This window comes from Pristiophorus japonicus, chromosome 5, assembly GCF_044704955.1.
Source record: "Pristiophorus japonicus isolate sPriJap1 chromosome 5, sPriJap1.hap1, whole genome shotgun sequence".
In the NCBI taxonomy this organism is placed as follows: domain Eukaryota; kingdom Metazoa; phylum Chordata; class Chondrichthyes; family Pristiophoridae; genus Pristiophorus; species Pristiophorus japonicus.
Window position 1 is genome coordinate 75,322,553 of NC_091981.1, and position 16,852 is coordinate 75,339,404.

The 16,852-nt window shown below is 46.8% G+C and overlaps 1 protein-coding gene and 1 pseudogene across 1 annotated transcript in view; one reads left to right on the forward strand and one right to left on the reverse strand.

Annotated features, from left to right (window-relative positions):
- fbxl7 (F-box and leucine-rich repeat protein 7) overlaps positions 1-16,852 on the reverse strand; it is a 772,156-nt gene that overhangs the window by 747,053 nt on the left and 8,251 nt on the right. The window lies entirely within an intron of this gene.
- On the forward strand, positions 5,673-6,041 carry LOC139263831 (small ribosomal subunit protein eS21-like; annotated as a pseudogene).

Here is a 16,852-nt window from a genome sequence, read left to right on the forward strand (position 1 = left end):
GGTCGCCGCTGGAGAGGGCCGATCGTCTGGTTGGAGGCTCACTTGGCTCACCGGACGTCATCAAGGATCGGCGATCGGGTGGAACAGCTGGGTCGACGTCGGAAGAGGAGGTCGCCGAAGGGGGGCTGCGGGGTGGGCGATGAAAAGAGATCCAGGTCGCCGCTGCAGGAGGCTCGGTCATCGCTGGTCGTCCAGTCGTCGTCGGTAGTCCAGTCGTCGTCACCGCTGGGTGGTTTGGAGCCAAGTCTGAGGTAGGCCCGAATTTTGGGGATTTGCAGGATTAGGGTTTAAAGTAAGGATTTATGAGAGATGCACCCCTTATTAGGGTCTATTAGAGCTAGGGGGAGTTTAGACAGTGAGACGGGGGAGGTTCAGGGTGATTTGTTGTCGGATGATAGAAGATGACAAGGGTAAAGTTGATTTGGCAGGGGAGCTCCCTAGGGAGCTGCCACCCAGTCGGCCATCTTGGACTCTTTGGGGCTACATTGATGGAGATGACAGAGCGGATCAGGCGGCGGTCCATCCAGCAGTCGTCAGCTCCTGTCATGGTGTGGCTGCTGCATATGTCCTGCGGTCCCTCGCTCGGACAATGACATAATCTCGCAGATGCCAGTGCTTGGAGCGAGGATGTTTACATGAGGCCTTGTACTTGTCTCTCTGACGGAACAAGGTGTTAGTTATGACAAGGCCATATTCTAAGCATTTCAACAGAAGGATACTGTTGGAGTTGGTTTTCCCTACCCCCTCTCTACCGGTCACATCTCCCCAGAGGTCGGTGTCCTTTCCAACTCTGGCGTTAAAGTCGCCAAGCAGGATCAGCTTGTCGCCCATTGGGACTCGGATCAGGGATTGTTTAAGGCTGAAGTAGAATTCCTCTTTGGTCATGTATGTAGCTTCCAGTGTTGGGACATATACACTGATGACCGTAGTGCACTGGTTCTAGGCTAGGGTGAGCCGAACGGTCATGAGGCATTTGTTTATCCTGCAAGGGGAGTCTCCGAAATGTCCAACTAGCTCATTTTTCTAGGCGTATGCAGCGGAGCCTGGTTTCCAATCGTCTTGGATCCCCTTGCCATTGGACCAAGACCTTGCTCTGTCAAGCCCGTGTGGTGCCTGGTGTGCAATGGCCACCCCACATTAAAACAATTCACGCACATGCATCTTCCACCATTTGAAATGAAGTTCGGGACCTGGAATGTCAGGTCTGGACAACCCCAACAGTGACAGACCGGAATGCCGTACTGCTATCGTTGCCTGGGAACTCAGATATTTCAACAAAGACATCGCCGCTGTAAGCGAGACTTCAAAAGTACTTCATTGGCTATAAAGCACTTTGAGATGTTCGGTGGTCGTGAAAGGCACTATATAAATGCACGTCTTTCTTTCTTTTTCTTTCTCACCACCTGCCGCAAGCCCAGTCTGGCAGTTATGTCCTTCATGACTTGGCCAGCTCAGTCGGTAGTGGTGCTACCGTGCCATTCTTGGTGATGGATGTTGAAGGCCCCACCCGCAGAGTAAATTCTGTACCCTTGCTACCCTCAGTGCTTCATTCAATGGTGTTCAATATGGAAGAGTACTGATTCATCAGCTGAGGCTGTCATCAGGAAGTTTCCTTGCCCATGCTTGACCTGAAGCCATAAGACTTCATGGGGTCCAGAGTCAATGTTGCGGACTACCAGGGCCACTCCCTTCCGACTGCATACCACTGTGCCGACCCCCCCGGTGGGTCTGTCCTACTGGTGAGACCTTGATGGAGGAGTCTGGGACACTGGCCGAAAGGTATGATTCTGTGAGTATGACTATGTCAGGCTGTTGCTGGACTAGTCTGTGGGACAGCTCTCCAAATTTTGGCACAGATCCCCAGATGTTACTGAAGAGGACTTTGCAGGGTCGACTGGGCTGGGTGTGCCGTTGTCGTGACTGATGCCGGTACCAAGGTCAATGCCGGGTGGACCGTCCAGTTTTATTCTTATTATTGTCTTTCGTAGTCGTTTGTTACAATTAAATGGCTTGCTAGGCCATTTCAGAGGGCAGTTAAGAGTCAACCACATTGCTGTGGGTCTGGAGTCACTTATAATAATATAAAACATTTGTAACTGACCTTGATCTCTCCTGCAGCAACCTTCAAATGAGTTGTGTGCAAAGCTGCTTTAAATATCAGCGATGATTCATCAGACCTGCTCCATTTACTTGGGCCGGGAATCGCGCATAACTGCTTTAAGTAGGGCCATTACGATAAAGTCACTCTGAACAACGCGTCGAGCAAAACATTGCATTCCCAACCCACTATGCGGCCCGCAGGCACCTTGCCCGACTCAAGGTAAAAATTCCGGCCAACATCCCCGGTCGAGATGTTGCCTGACCTGCTGAGTATTTCCAGAAGAGGAGAAAGCAAAAGGAAGGATGCAACCCAGATAGCCCTTTTCTGACCAGGATAGCCAGCATGGAATCCACCTGCGGTACACCAGTGATCACAACCTCAATTCCCCTTTCAACATTAGTCCCGCAGCTTACCTTCCCTCTGTTGTTGACATTAATAGCATTCTCTTGGTCACAATGCTGAAATAAAAGCCAACACAAAGCAAAGTTCCCAATTAAACTTTATACATCTATCCATCTAATATGGCATCAAGAAATCAACATATCATCCTTGTGCATTCCCTTAGTGACTGTCTTGCATGTACCTTTGCCTATCCTAGTGATGGTATGCAGTGCTACCTCAGTAGGTGCAGCATAGCTAGTGAAAGGCTGCTGAATTTCAGTGTGTCCTTCTTCTTCACTGTTCCCTCCCTCTTCTTGGACAACCACTGATTGGGCAGGCTGCATACCTTGGGTGCGTGAAATGAGGAAAGCACAAGGATGGAGTTGTGGTGAGGGGAGGGCAGGAAAGCAAGAACTGCATGCTTGCACCATGTGCACCTTGTAAATAGAAGATGAGGGGGAAGTGAGATGTGAGAAGGAGGATAACATGAGAGGATACCAGCATCTTGTATCCTTTCAGCCCCACCACTGCCAAGAGCTCATCTATGCCAATGCCAAGAATGCCTAGCTCCGTCTCCTCCAAGAGGGTGAGGTGAAACTAGGAATGTGAGGTGTGTCTCATCTTTTGTAGAGATTGCTGGTAAGTGATTGATGGAAGGGTGGGGGTCTGTGCAATGAGCAGTGTGCGATGCTAGTGGTGCAATTGGTAAGGGAGGGTTTTGAAGATGCATTCACTGACCTTGACCACTTAGGGCACTGGAGCCAGGTCTTGGGGGAGCCACAGCTGGCATTGACAGCCTCAGTGATGTGGTCCCACATCGTACATTTTGGAGGGCCTCCTGGCCCCTGTGGTTACAGGGCCTCTCTTGAAATGTTGACCCACCCACACAAAGCTGAAGTGCTGCATGTGAGACCCTGGGTGCCTCTTCCCTGGCTTGTTGTGCTGAAACACTTTTACCATTTTTATTGTGTGGACGGCCGTTCAGCTTTAAGAACTGAGGACTGCCATTTTGGAATTATTTCTAATGTTTATTTTTTTCAGAAGACAGTTGAGCTACAAGGGCTAAAAACTGATGATTTTTATTTTTTCATTTTAGAAGACAGTTCCTCTTTAAGGGATCGGCACTGCTTTCTAAAATGACAGGCTAGCTTTAAGATAGTGTCGCTCTTGCTCTGGTGATGCTGCTGCCTCATTACATTGGGCCTTCTGCTGAGACTACCCTTCGTTCTCTGACCTGGTGGTCCCAGGTTCCCCGGGGAGCACCATATAAATACTGAACTTAATGCGGATGCCTGATCAACATAGTCCGTTGCAGCCCAGAACTCCTGGCCTCAAGAAATCCTAAAGCCTCAGCCTCCGAGCAGCCGGATCATAGGCGCGGGCCACCACCAGAAAACTAGTGTTGCACTCCAGATTTTGCTTTGGGTTAATTTAAATTAGCAGGCAGCACCAAAATATCGTGCTGTCTGCACTATTATTTTGGGCAGCCGTTAACTTCGGCCCACGGTGGTACCGGCACGTTTTCGGCCTTCTCCAATTTCTAGGCCTAGTAGTACATGTAGTGGCCAACAGCTCAGAGCGAATGGGGTCAAGGGAACCAGGAAGTGGGTCTCATTCACGTATAAAGAACAGGAAGCAAGGGATAAACTAGAGAAAGACATGGGTTGAGAGCTTTGGCATGGAAGCCTTGGAAAAGGTTTGGCTTGGTGGATAAGGGGATTGGGGAATGTGACAGAGGTAGATAAACAGATGGTCTTAATCTTTGAGAGAGCAAGTCTATATGCTTCTTCCACGTGTTGTTGGGAGAACATTTTAATTTCTATAATACATACACTGAGCAAAATTCTGAAAGTTGAAGACCCTCAGCTAGAGGAGGGATGGTGGACTGAAACAGGAGCCGAGATGAGCAATGTTACAGGGGTGGAAGTGGGATGTCTTTGTGATGGCGAGGATTATGGAGTTGGAAGTTCAGTTTCGGGATGCTGCAGTGATAAACCATTTCGTTCAACCTGAGATAGTGGGCAGGGATCAGAGAAGGAATCGGTGGCCAAGGAAAGGAGTTTGTGGTGGGGCTAAAAACAATGGCTTAGATGTTACCAATGTTTAACTGAAGGAATTTTTGGCTCATCCAAGATTGGATATCAGGCGAGCAATCAGACAACACAAAGACAGCGGAAGTGTTGAGAGGCGGTGAATAGATAGAGGTGGGTGTCAGTGTACAGAAAGCTTGGAACTAATGGGTGGCTGCTACTCAGTTGTACTTATGGTCATCAATGTGCAAACTAAAGATAGGAACATGGGCAAACCATCAGATACTACTGATAGTTGATGGAGGTTAATCTCTACACGTATTCCACTAGCAGAAGCAACAAAGCCGTCATGTTGGTTTTCTTACAATTTCCATCCTGGCTACTTTACTGTGCTCCCACCCTGTGTGTCCCCGGATTAAGTTTAGAAAATATGGTCACCCTACTCTATCCTTTTTATAATATGGAGAACAGTACGGTTCACAGTACTCCAAGTGTGGTCTAACCAAGATTCTCTACAAGTTTAATATAACTTCTCTGCTTTTCAATTCTATCTCTCTAGAAATGAACTCTAGTGCATGGTTTGCTTTTTTAAATGACGTTATTTAGCTGTGTCACTACTGTTAATGATTTGTGTATCTGTACCCCCAGATCCCTCTGCTCCTCTACCCCAATTAAGATTTTCTAAGGAGTATGTAAGAACGTAAGAACATAAGAAATAAGAGCAGGAGTAGGCCATTTGGCCCCTCGAGCCTGCTCCGCCATTCAATAAGATCATGACTGATCTGATCATGGACTCAGTTCCACTTCCCTGCCCACTCCCTTATTGCTCAAAAATCTGTCTATCTCCGCCTTAAATATATTCAATGACCCAGCGTCCACAGCTCTCTGGGGCAGAGAATTCCATAGATTTACAACCCTCAGAGAAGAAATTTCTCCTCGTCTCAGTTTTAAATGGGCAGCCCCTTATTCTAAGACTATTCTCCTAGTTTTAGTTTCCCCTGTGAGTGGAAATATCCTCTCTGCATCCACCCTGTCGAGCGCCCTCATTAGCTTATATGTTTCAATAAGATCACCTCTCATTCTTCTGAACTCCAATGTGTATAGAACCAACCGACTCAACCTATCCTCATAAGTCAACCCCCTCATCTCCGGAATCGGCAGCCATTTGCGAGCGGAGATCCCTGAGTAACAACTGAACAAAATCCAACAACCAACTAAGTTTCAACATGCAGAACGACACTGGAGAATTTGTTGATCTTGACGTTCCACACAAATGCTCTGCTAGCAACAGAATTATTGATGCCAAGGACCATGCTTCCATTCAAATCAATCTTGCTGATGTTGACAAAGTAACAGGGAAATTCAATGGTCAGCACAAAACCTATGCCATCTGCGGGCCTATCGTAGGATGGGTGAATCAGATGATTGTATCCTGAGGCTGATGAAGAATGATGGCATTGTGGCCAAGGCTGTCTAACAAGCTGAAGACGTGTGTTATGAGAAGTTTGATGCTTGTATAGAAATAAAAACTCAAGTAAAAACTCAACCTAGTGAACCTTCTCTGACAGCCTCCAATGCAACTACATCCTTCCTTAAATACGGAGACCAAAACTGTACGCAGTACTCCAGGTGTGGCCTCACCAATACCCAGTACAGTTGTAGCAGGACTTTTCCGCTCTTATACTCTATTCCCCTTGCAATAAGAGCCAACATTCTATTTGCCTTCCTGATTACTTGCTGTACCTACATACTAACTTTTTGTGTTTCATGCACAAGGTCCCCCAGGTGTCTCTACACTGCAGCACTTTGCAATTTTTCTCCATTTCAATTATAATTTGCTTTTCTATTATTTCTGCCAAAGTGGATAATTTCACATTTTCCCACATTCTGCTCCATCTGCCAAATTTTTGCCCACTCACTTAGCCTGTCTATATCCCTTTGCAGATTTTTTGTGTCCTCCTCACAATGTCCTCCTTATTCTTCCTACCAAACTGTACCACCACACACTTATCTATATTGAAGTTCATTTGACAATTAGATTACCCATTCTGCAAGTTCATTAATATGTTCCTGTATTTTGTTGCAGTCCTCCTCTATATAAACTATGGTCCCCAATTTGCTGTCAACTGCAAAATTTGAAATGTTACTATTGATTCCAGAGTCCAAATTTTTTATGCAACTGTACTCCCAGCACTGATCCTTGTGGAACACCATTTCCCACCTTTTGCCAATCTGCCATACTTTGTTACTTCTTCAAATAATTCAATAAGATTGGTCAAGCATGACCTTCTCTTTTGAAATCTGTGCTGACTATTCATCATTATATTTCAGTTTCTAGATATTGTCTATTACATGTTTGAGTAACGATTCCATTATCTTTCTTTTACCATTGACATTAAGTTAATTGGTTTATAGTTACCTGGACTTGTTCATTTCCCTTTTTAAGTGGGCTTGAACCCACAACCTTCTGATTTGACAGGTAAGAAAGTTGACAGCTGAACTAAGATAACACACAATTAAGGACAGCTGTAGTTTTCATATTTCCACCCCATCTGAGATCAGTACAACATTTAGGGGCCGAAATGTCCCCTTCCCTCAAGGCCTGTTACTGCCAGAAATCAGCGGCCATGCAGCAGAGTGGAATGGCCACCGATTTTTCGTGGAATGACCGCCATTTTGAAATGGCGGTAACCCGGCGGTGACCCACTCCCCCAACACCGCTTCACTGCTGTTGATCCGTCCTAAGTGCGTCATCAGAACGTGCACCACCGGCGTGCCCCCCCTGAACACAAAATTCCGTGCTGTAAATCTTGCTCCCACTGCTAGGCGGCATCAATAGCATTTCCTGTTGGTGCACTGTGCTTGCAGTGCTTGTAAAATGGCGGTGCGGCTGCCATTAAAGGGGAGGACATACTGCCGCGGCCACCATCTTATTTTTTTGTCGACCAACTTCCAGATCGGGCCGACAATTATGCCCCTGGGTTCGGACGGGTCACCAACAGGTAGCCTGGTCTTGGGTACCAGGCTGTTGGCCCGGCCGAAACTCTCCCTGGTGGCCCAGTGGACCGAACTTAAAGAATCACAGAACTCGCAGCAGCTCTAGTGAAGGGGAGAGACGTGGTGATGCGGCAGCGTGATGACGTCACAGCGGCAGACACTCCACCCGCCCGCCCCCCCACTTACCAAACTTTCGTGCCCCGCCGCACTTCCGCCACCATTATTACCAACTTCTGGGCCGCTCGGAAAAAAAAGCCAAAGCGGAATTTCGCGCAAGACGGCACCAGATCTACTGTGGCGGTGAACAGTCAAAACACGATAGGTGCACCGCTTTTTCAGGGGTCAATATCGGCCCCTTACAATCTGCATTCAGTCCTGAAAATGATCCTTATATATGGTAAGGGCTGAAAATAGAAGTACTCCAACATTTTAAATATGAAAAAATATTAATAAATTGTTATTGGGTCGTGGCAGTAATTAATATCACTTTGGAATTTCCTTCAACGTGAAAATGCGGGCACAAAATGATTTTAAGCATTCTTTCTCTGCTCCTTGCTGGAATATAATTCTGTGGGCTCCAGGCAACCTCTGTAACTCACACAAATGGCTATTTTTCATGCATGAATGTCAACAGCGAGTGTCAGTAGGTCATTTGACCTTGGGGCTGATCCTGTTCTCATGAGATATCCACACTCGTGCACTTGCAGCCAGGGCCAACAGATACCCACCAGCAGTGGGAACTCTGCCAATTTCCCAAGGGTTTATAGACCAATTATAGTACCCCTACTGCTGCTGTCCAGCAGAGATCAGCAAACTCAACACAACCTGGGCATCCAACTATAGACCTTCCTTTTTCGTATGGCTCAGCCACTCAACAGATAGACTCACTGTCGTTGGGGAGGAGTTGGGTGATGTTATTTTATGTTAATCCTAAGACTGCTGGAAGCTTCATGAAAACTCGCATCCCACTAGGCAAATTGGGTTCCTTGGTTTTCAGCTCACATACTGTGGTACTGAAAATAATAATATATTACTAAAGCTGCTGCTCAAATATTAGGAACAGTTTTATTACTATATTAGCACCCAAAACACAGCTGCACATTAAAATAAAGTGCTAGAAATTCATCTACTTACTGGCACTTCATATCGCCATGAAATGCCGATAAAATGGCGGCCACCGCTCTTTCGCCAGCTGGTGGCGGTTCCCACGGTGGCTGCCATATTGCTCTCCCTCCTTTAGTAATTGGCAGCGCCCTGGAAAAAAAATGGTGGCATGGTGACATTAATCGGTGAGCAACGCCGATTTAACATCACCAACGCAAACTTCGATCCTAGAGCTGAATTCAGCGTTAGGTCCTAAGCATACTAACAGTGTCGATGTCTGCAGCTCTTAAAGGGACACACATATCATTCAGTTTGAGTTTAAGGGTTTGGACTAGGTTTTTTTGTATTTTATTGGAGTAGTGGCTTGCTGTAATAGATGGGAGAAGTTTTTTTTTAGTGTAGGATGCGCTGCTAGACACTTGCAAGGGCTCAGATGGTAAACGAAGGCCTTTGAGAAGACAGAACATGCTGCGAATACTCAGCAGGTCATACAACATCTGTGGAGAGAAAAACAGTTCACCTCTCAGGTTGACATGCTACCTGACCAACTGAGTATTTCCAGCATTTTATGCTACCATTGCATATTTACAGCATCCGCTTGTAGAGGGAAGAGGAAGACGCAGAAGAGGAGGGAAAGAATCATCTGCCTGTAGTCTCACTGGTTGGGCAGGCTGCCTCTTCTTGTTGACCCACTGGCTGGGCAGGCTGCATTTCTTGGGTGTGTGAAATGAGGAAGGCACAAGGGTGGAGTTGATGGGAGGGCTGGAAAGAAAGAGGTGTATGTTGGGAGGAGAGTAATGTATGAGGATACAAGAATCTTGTATCTTTTCAGTCCTGGCACCGGCCAAGGGCTCAACAATGCCTCTGCCAAGAATGGCCTGCGCCGTCTCCTCCAAGGGGGTGAGGTGAAGCTAGGAATAGGAGATGTGCCTCGTCATTGGTGGAGATTTTTGGTAGGTGAGTGATTGGGGTTCATGCATTGAGCAGTGTGTGAGGCTAGTGGTGGGGTTGGTAGGAGAGGCTTTTGAAGATGCATTCACTGACCTTGACCAGTGGTCTGAGGTCATGAAGCTTCTTTAGACACTGGAGCCAGGTGGTGGGGGTGACACTGCCTGCAGTGACAGCCTTAGTGATGTACTGCCACATCATTCCTTCTGGAGGGCTTCCTGACCCCTGTGGGTAGAGTTGACCCTCTGAACAAAACTGGAGTGCTGCGTAGGAGACCCTCTGTGCCCCTTCCCTGGTTTGCTGAGCCATGTGTGTTGGTGCTGAGACAGTTTTCCCATTTGTTGAAGTTAGGAAGGTAATTCAACGTTGACAGCTGAATATTCACATTTGGAACTTCTTTTAAATGCTGAATATTTCTTAAAAAGACAGAAAGGGCTGAAAAATGTATTGATTCACTGCATTTTATTTCTTATTGCTTCAGTGTGCATGCACCCTTTAATTCTCAGACCTCTTCATTACCGACAATTCCTTGCGAGCTCCACAACTTCGCTCAGAGGCTCTGGGAAGCTGCAACGCCGGACCTGGACAGAAACTTCATCCCAGATTCCTCAAGCAACACCACCAGGATGACATTGCATGGAAGGTGAGCATTGCCCCCCATTCCCATTTTACTTGCTTAGCGTTGCAACCATTTCAAGAGGTCTTTAACTATAGTTGCCGGCGTTACCAGAAACGTTGCTGGCGAACACAAATTTTTCCTCCAAAGTCTTTCAATACTTTAGCTGCTCACCCTGTAATCCTTTTTTGTGAAATTTTCTTTTTCCTTATTCTCTATTATTTTATGCCTCTTTCTTTTTTAAGTTTAAAACCTTTACTTAATTTCTGCTGCTGGTATTCATTTTGGAAGTTAAATAACTATTTTTCATTGGCCGACAATTAGCTTTAAAGAATATAAATAATGTGAAAATCCATAAAGTATTTTCTACCCCTGATGTTTTAAATATTAGTATTTAAACAACAAGTTCTAATGACATTATCAGAGATAATGGCTTGAGGAGGTTACTGTGCAAGAAAGCTTAAGTAACAATACTGTCATCAATTCAAGATGCCTCTGATTCTGCTGTGTGTGTGTGTGTGTGTGTGTGTGTTTTAACATTATACAATTGGACCCTTGGGCTTAGTAACTCCCTCAAACCATTGCACTAATGAGACAGCCAGCTTTCATTTTTCACCGTTCAAACAAAAATAATTTAAAAAGCACAAAAATTAAAGGGAAACAACATCAAAGATGTTGAGGTTGATACGAATTCTTTTAAACAGGTAGCACAGTTGGTTATCGCACTCTCCTCTCACCTCTGGAAACCTCAGTTCAGAATGATGATTTGCTCTCCTAGTTAAAAGAGAATTAATAGCCTGGATTTTACTCAGGGGTGGATTTGTCACTGGAATAGAGTCTCGACGGGACCTCCCCACCCCTTCATAAAACTGACTGAAAAAAAAGATATTAAAAATAATTGCTGATAACGTTATTGTACAAATGCTTAACATAATTGTGACAAATTCCGTTCTTCACTATTTTAGCAGACACATTGGCCGAAATTTTGCAAGGGGGGTCAGCGGGCGTGAACCCCGCTGTGAACCCACCATCACGCGCCTTTCCACGATGTCGGGTCTGTCAATGCTGAGCAGACCCATCATCATCATCATCATCATCATAGGCAGTCCCTCGGAATCGATGAAGACTTACTTCCACTCTTAAAAATGAGTCCTTAGGTGGCTGAACAGTCCAATATGAGAACCACAGTCCTTGTCACAGGTGGGACAGATAGTCATTGAGGGAAAGGGCGGGTGGGACTGGTTTGCTGCACGCTCGTTCCGCTGTCTGCGCTTGATTTCTGCATGCTCTTGGCGATGAGACTCGAGGTGGTCGGCACCCTCCCGGAAGCACTTCCTCAGTGGGGATGTTGCACTTTTTCAGGGATGCTTTCAGGATGTCCCTGTAACGTTTCCTCTGCCCACCTTTGGCTCGTTTGCCGTGAAGGAGTTCAGAGTAGAGCACTTGCTTTGGGAGTCTCGTGTCTGGCAAGCGAACTATGTGGTCTGCCCAGCGGAGCTGATCAAGTGTGGTCAGTGCTTCAATGCTGGGGATGTTGGCCTGGTCGAGGACGCTGATGTTGTTGCGTCTGTCCTCCCAGGGGATTTGTAGGATCTTGTGGAGGCATCGTTGGTGGTATTTCTCCAGCGACTTGAGGTGTCTAGTGTACATGGTCCATGTCTCTGAGCCATACAGGAGGGCGGGTATTACTACATGCCCATGAGCTTGGTGGCAGTTTTGAGGGCCTGGTCTTCAAACACTCTGCACAAACAGGCTGCACTGGCGCACTGGAGGCGGTGTTGAATCTCGTCATCAATGCCTGCTCTTGCTAATAGGAGACTTCCAAGATATGGGAAATGGTCCACGTTGTCCAGAGCCACGCCGTGGATCTTGATGACTGGGGGGCAGTGCTGTGTGGAGAGGACAGACTGGTGGAGGACCATTGTGTTACGGATGTTTAGCGTAAGGCCCATGCTTTCGTATGCCTAAATAAATATGTTGACTATGTCCTGGAGTTCAGCCTCTGTATGTGCGCAGACGCAGGCATCGTCTGCGTACTGTAGCTCGACGACAGAGGTTGGGTGGTCTTGGACCTGGCCTGGAGACGGCGAAGGTTGAACAAGTTTCCACTGGTTCTGTAGTTTAGTTCCACTCCAGCGGGGAGCTTGTTGACTGTGAGGTGGAGCATAGCAGCGAGGAAGATTGAGAAGAGGGTTGGGGCGATGACGCAGCCCTGTTTAACCCCAGTCCGGATGTGGATTGGGTCTGTAATAGATCCGTTGTTAAGGATCACGGCCTGCATGTCGTCGTGGAGCAGGCGGAGGATGATGACAAACTTTTGGGGGCATCCGAAAAGGAGGAGGACGTTCCATTGACCCTCGCAGTTGACAGTGTCAAAGGCCTTTGTAAGGTCGAAGAAGGCCATGTATAAGGGTTGGTGTTGTTCCCTGCATGCAGCAGGAGACGCAATTCAGGTAATTATGACCTTGTTTAGAGATCATTAACAATGCATTTGAGCTCACCTTTACGTGCTCACCCAAGGGGTCCTCACTGCTCAGGGATCATGCCTGTTAAGCTAAAGTGGGAGTTCTTTGGCCATTGAAGCAGCTGTTGAGTTTACAGCTTCTAAATTAAAGTAAAAGCTCCCACCAGAGAGATATCTACCCTCAGTCACAAGCTCTTCCTCATTGCATTTTCACAACTGATTCACCATGCTGCAATTCTTTACACAATCTCCATCCAGTCTGACCTCATTTCCGTTCTCACCATTATCCTCTGTCATCTCTACTTCACCTGCCATCTATCTATTCCATCAGCATGGGTGCCCTTTATACTCTCTCACCTTGGTCCTCAGAATACCCCCACAATCAACCCCAGCACCAGACACACCAGCAGCACCAACATCAACACTATCCTTCTCCATAATGAACTGATACTGCACAGGACACATGGCATCAGCACCCGACCACATTGCTGCCTGGGAGGCCAGGGATGGCCTCACCATGACCAGATTTACTTCACTTGACGTTGTACACCCTGGCTGCCACAAGGTGCGCCAGGTTGGCACCACGCGAACGATACCTGCATCTGCGCACAGAGGCCACACTCCAGGACATAGTCGACGTATTTACTGAGGCGTACGAAAGCATGTGCATTACACTAAACATCCGTAAGACAAAGATCCTCCACCAGCCTGTCCTCACCGCACAGCACTGCCTCCCAGTCATCAAGATCCACGGCGTGGCCCTGGACACCGTGGACCACTTTCCATATCTCGGGAGCCTCCTATCAACAAGGGCAGGCATCGACGACGAAATTCAACACCGCCTCCAATGCACCAGTGCACCTGAGGAAAAGTGTGTTTGAAGACCAGGCCCTCAAAACTACCACCAAGCTCATGGTCTAAAGGGCTGTAGTAATACCTACCCTCCTGTATGGCTCAGAGACATGGACCATGTACAGTAGACACGTCATGTCGCTGGAGAAATACCACCAACGATGTCTCCGCAAGATCCTACAAATTCCCTGGGAGGACAGACGCACCAACATCAGCGTCCTCATCCAGGCTAACATCCCCAGCATTGAAGCACTGACCACACTCGATCAACTCCGCTGGGCAGGCCACATAGTTCGCATGCCAGACACGAGACTCCCAAAGCAAGTGCTCTACTCGGAGCTTCTTCACGGCAAACGAGCCAAAGGTGGGCAGCGGAAACTTTACAAGGGCACCCTCAAAGCCTCCCTGATAAAGTGTGACATTCCCACTGGCACCTGGGAATCCCTGGCCAAAGACTGCCCTAAGTGGAGGAAGTGCATCCGGGAGGGCGCTGAGCACCACGAGCCTCAATGCCGAGAGCTTGCAGAAATCAAGCGCAGGCAGCGGAAAGAGCGTGCGGCAAACCAGTCCCACCCACCCCTTTCCTCAACGACTATCTGTCCCACCTGTGACAAAGTCTGTGGCTCTCGTATTGGACTGTTCAACCACCAAAGAACTCACTTCAGGAGTGGAAGCAAGTCTTCCTCGATTATGAAGGACTGCCTATGATAATGAGTTATGGATAAGGACAAGGATAGACCAGGAATAAAAGTCCCAAATTGGGGAAAAACTAACTTTGAGAAGTGATTTAGCCACAATGAACTGGAAACAGCTATTTGACAGTAAATCAGTGCCGGAACAATGGGAGTCATTCAAGGAGGAGATCCGGAGGGCTCAGGCCAAACATGTGCCCTTCAAGAAAAAGGGTGGGAATAACAATTCTAGAGCCCCTGGATGTCTAGGGATTTACAGGAAAGGATAAAGAAAAAAAGGAAAGCTTATGTCATATACCGACGGCTAAATACTGTAGAATCTCTGGAGGAATATAGAAAGTTCAGAGGTGAAAGTAAAAAGGACATTAGGAATTCTAAGAGACAGCATGAAAAATTCTTGGCAAGTAAAATCAAGGAAAAGCCAAAGACATTCTATAATATATTAAGAGCAAGAGGATAACTAAAGAAAGGGCAGGGTCTATTAGAGACCGTAAGGGTAATCTGTGTGTGGAGGCGGAAGATGTGGGTATGGTTCTTAATGAATACTTTGCTTTTCTTTTCACAAAGGGGCAATGCAGATATGCTATCGAGGATGAGTGTGAAATTCTGGATGAAAAAAACATAGCGAGGGAGGAGGTGTTAAGGGGTTTAGTAGCTTTGAAAGTGGTAAGTCCCCAGGCCTGGATGAAATGCATCCCAGACTGTTGAGTGAAGCAAAAGAAGAAATAGCAGAGGCCTTGACCATCATTTTCCCATTCTCTTTGGATTCAGGCATGGTGCCGGAGGACTGGAGGATGCTAATGTAGTACTCTCGTTTAAGAAGGGAGAAAGGGATAGGCCTAGTAATTACAAGCCTGTCAGCCTAACCTCAGTAATAAAAAAATTATTGGAAAAAATCCTGAAGCACGGATTTGTTAAGGGAAGATCATGTTTGACTAACCTGATTTAATTTTTCGAGGAGGTAACCAGGAGGGTCAATGAGGGTAGTATGTACGATGTAGTGTATATGGACTTTAGCAAAGCTTTTGATAAGGTCCCACATGGCAGACTGGTCACGAAGGGAAAAGCACATGGAATACAGAGCAAAGTGGATAGTTGGATCCAAAATTGGCTTAGAGGTAGGAAGCAAAGAGTAATGGTTGATGGATGTTTTTGTGACTGGAAGGATGTTTCCAGTGGGGTTCCGCAGGGCTCAGTACTAGGTCCCTCGTTTTTTGTGGCATACACATCAATGATCTAGATTTGAATGTAGAGGGTATGATTAAGAAGTTTGCAGATGATACTAAAATTGGCTGTGTGGTTGATAATGAAGAGGAAAGTCATGGGCTGCAGGAGGATATCAATCTACTGGTCAGGTGGGCAGAGCAATGGCAAATGGAATTTAATTCGGAGAAGTGTGAGGTGATGCACTTGGGGAGGACTGATAAGAAAAAGGGTATACACATTAAATGGTAGGCCACTAAGAAGTGTAGATGAACAAAGGGACCTTGGAGTGCTTGTCCTCAGATCCCTGAAAATAGGCCAGGTGGATAAGGTGGCTAAGAAGGCATACAGAATGCTTGCCTTTATTGGCCGAGGTATAGAATACAAGAGCAGGGAGGTTATGCTTAAATTGTGTAATACACTAGTTAGGCCACTTTTGGAATACTGTGTGCAGTTCTGGTCGCCATATTATAGGAAGGACATGATTACACTGGAGAGGGTGCAGAGGAGATTTACGAGGATGCTGCCTGGAATGGAGAATCTTAACTATGAGGACAGATTGGATAGGCTGGGTTTGTTCTCATTGGAACACAGGAGTTTGAGGGGAGACCTTATTGAGGTGTATAAATTTTGAGGGGCCTGAATATAGTGGATAGCAAGGGCCTATTTCCCTTGGTGGAGGGGTCAATTACGAGGAGGCATACATTGAAGGTGATTGGTGGAAGGTTTAGAGGGGATTTGTGGGGGAAGCTTCTTCACACAGAGGGTTGTGGGGATCTGGAACTCCTGCCTGGAAAGGTGGTAAAGGCAGAAACCCTCACCACATTTAAAAGATGCTTGGATGGGCACTTGAAGTGCCGTGACCTGCACGGTTACGGACCTAGAGCTGGTATGTGGGATTAGACTGGATAACCTCTTGTTGGCTGGCACAGATACGATGGTAAATACTTTAGGGAATCTACTACAGCCCGAGTGATCTCCTGGACTAGTTTCGATCGCCTGGATGTGTCGGAGAAGAATTTTCTCAGATTTTTTTTCCACTATTGGCCAGGGTTTGTATCCGTTTTCCTGCCTCTCCCAGTAGATTGCATGGCTCCGGGTTAGGTGGAGTGTAAAATGTTGCGATACATGGGGTATTGCAGTTGCGTGGGTAACGGACTGGTTGGGCCGGATGCTCTTTACCAGTCCGTCATTGTTCATAGGTTTATATGTAAACTTCAGGGCTGCTGACCGAGGGTCATAGAAACACAAAAAATAGCAGAAGTAGGCCATTTGGTCCTTCGAGTCTGCATCTCCATTCACTATGATCGTGGCTGATCCTCTATCTCAACACCATATTCCCACTTTTTCCCCATGCCCCTTAATGACTTGTGTCTAGAAATCTCCCTCTTAAATATATTCTGTGACTTGGTCTCCAAAACTTTCTGTGGTAGAGAATTCCACAGGTTCACCACCCTCTGAGTG